The following is a 3,120-nucleotide window of genomic DNA, read 5'->3' as shown; positions in this document are numbered from 1 at the left end:
AACAAATATGCATTGAAACGAAATAAAATGAACAAAAGGCTTTGATAATAAGAACCCAAAAAAAAAGACAAACAAACAAACAAAAAAATAATAAACAAACACAACAAACAAAGGAACAGAAAAAAAAATAATAACTATAAGGTAGAGTTCAAGTCTTGACGCGCTCTTGGATTTTCAAAACTATAATAGATACGATCATCATCATCATTATTATTATTATCGTCAATCATCTCCATCATCATCATCATCATCATCACAACCACCACAATTTCCGATCATACCACCCCCCCCCCCCCCACCAAAAATAAATACATCATGTTTTATAATCAAAATCCTCTCACCTCCAAATCACCCCCCCCCCCCTCCTACCCCCACTTTCCCCCACCTTTCTCCATCCTAGCCCACCTCATACCAACCCCCTATAACCGCCACACCCAAAATTAATTATTATCTCCCCTTTTATAAGTCTCTCCCATAACACACTATAGCTAAAGAACAACAATGATAATATATTTAATATAACTATAATGAAATGCATGATAGTTACCTCCCCTCTTTCAATATTAATGAACTATGAAATGCCGGCCCGAGCTACATGCCATTCATGCCTCGAATCACAGGCTTTTGTTTGTAAAACACGCCATTTCAGCACGTATCTCGTTCATAATTCTCCATCATAAAACGACGTAAAACAACGTTTCTAACAAGACCTTTATCAGTCATTGCGCACGGGGATTGGTGAACAACACGCGTCACAACAATACACACACATACATACACACACACACACACACACACACATAGACACACAGCACTGCTAGAATGGCAACATGGATGACGACAACAACAACGAACCAAAAGGAAAAACAACAACATTGACGACACGAAGTCTTATGAACGTTGGAATAAATTATCCTAACCCAAAACGCGTGTAATCTTCTGTAGCTGGTTTAGAGGTGTAGTTAGAACACTAAACAATGGCGCCTAGGAGACGTAATATTCTCGTGATGGGTTTTTTAACTATAGAAAGACACATTTAAAAATTTGGTCAGATATTCCAAAACACGTGTAATGCAGACTTACCAACTACTACGAAAAGTTCGTAGAATTGCCAAATTTTGGATCAAATTTCAGAACTTCAAGAGCATCTGTAAGTCATCAAAACTTATTGAAAATAAAAGTTGATGCCAGAGAGCAAAATTTCAAGGGTTTGATGTGTTTATTTAATCATTGTGAGGGCACATTGCTAATCTGTCAATTTAACTACAGTGACTTTAATTTCTGTCTTCTAAAATTTTCGAGTTGGCAGTTCTGGCGAAATCTAAGGCTGTCATCAGCGTCTCTCGCTGTCTTAGAGTAGTAGTTAGGACACTAGAAATAGGCGCCTAGGAGACATATTATTTTAGGTTCGGTTTTTTTTTTTTTAACTCTAACACACAATAAAAAAATTTGGTCAGATTTATCGTCCTTAATACCCCAAACCACCTGTAGTGTAACGTGTTATGTCAGGGTCTCTAGATGGCTTTGAGGACTAGTTAGGACGCTAAAGAATGGCGCCTAGGAGACGTAATATTGTCGTGTAGTTTTGTTTTTTTTTAACTCAAGATAAAGAAACACAAAAATTAGGTCACAAAATATCGTCCTTAACATATGTAATGTCCTGTTCTCAAGCTGGCTTGGATATGTAGTTAGGACACTAAAGAATGGCGACGCATTGGAGACGTAATATTCTCGAAGGTTTATTTTAACTCTAACAAACACATTTAAAAACTTGGTCAGGTTCTCTAGATGGCTTGGAGGTGTAGTTAGGACACTAAAGAACGGCGCCTTGGAGACGTAGATAATATTCTTGTGGGTGTTTTGTTTTTTTTAATCTAGAAAAACGCCCATTTAAAAATTTGGTCAGAAATCCCGTCCTTAACCCTCTCCTTACCAACTATAGGAAAATCGTCACATTCGTTACGATACAACCAACATTGTTCTTATTCAAATTTCTTTTGTACATCACAAAATTTAAAGAAAATGAACAGTGTGTTGTAGAGCATTTTTGCAACAGAAATTATGTATCGCAAGAACTTTACTACTATTGTGTTTGAGTGATAAAAAATATTTTTTTGTGTTTGTTGGGTGTGAAGTTTTGGGGAAAATCCTGAAAATGGCTGGTAAGGAGAGGGTACCCCAAAACACGTGTAATGTCATGTTCTCTAGGTGGCCTTGAGGTCGTGTCGTTGGGACACTGAAGAATGGCGCCTAGGAGACGTATTGCAAATCTGGGATTTTTCTACGTTTTCGCGGGCGCAATAAGAGATGAAAAAAATAAACTGCCATACCAATAATATTTTATATATAAAATCTTGTTTCTGTTTTCATAACGTAAATACGAGAGAAGAAAGTTTGTTGTTTGGTTGTGTTGTTTTGTTTGTGTGTGTATGTGTGTGTGTGTGTGTGTGTGTGTGTGTGTCTGAAAGAGTGAGTGAGTGAGTGAGTGAGTGAGTGAGTGAGTGAAAGAGAGAGATTGGGAGGGAGAGAGATTGGGAGAGAGAGAGAGAGAGAGAGAGAGAGAGAGAGAGAGAGAGAGAGAGAGAGAGATTGCGAGGTATGAGAGATTTTTATGTGTACATTTTTGTTAGGCTTTTTGTTGGTTTACTTCACTGTGATTGTGTGTCCTTCATATTAAAAATTTATGTGCTTAATTATTTTCAGAAATTCAACAGTCTATGGGAGTACCCAATGTAAATTTCCATAAGAGGAAAAATAAAGTTTATCTTATCTTGTCTTATCTATGTGCGGCTATGTGGTCTTGTGGTATGACACTCGCTTTCGAATCGGAAGGTCCTGGGTTCGAGCCTCACTCGGCTCATAGTTGAATCCTTGGAAAAGGTTCTTTACTCACATTCTTGGGTAAAATGAGTACCTGGTGGTTAACAATGTTGTCTCTGTCGAAATAAATTGCAAAATGGCGTCATGTCTCTTTCTACATGTTACGTGTTGTTGTTGGTCAGGGACCCTTTGTAAAGCGCTTTGAGCACGCTTGGTGGATATTGCGCTGTATAAAAGCTCAAAGTTTTATCTAATATCTTGCTTGATGGCGTCAGTGACCGTACGGTGATCGGCCTCTAT

Source organism: Berghia stephanieae, chromosome 2, assembly GCF_034508935.2.
Source record: "Berghia stephanieae isolate SIO BIC M18660-M18661 chromosome 2, UCSD_Bste_1.3, whole genome shotgun sequence".
Lineage (NCBI taxonomy): Eukaryota > Metazoa > Mollusca > Gastropoda > Nudibranchia > Aeolidiidae > Berghia > Berghia stephanieae.
Note: the sequence above shows the minus strand (reverse complement) of the source record.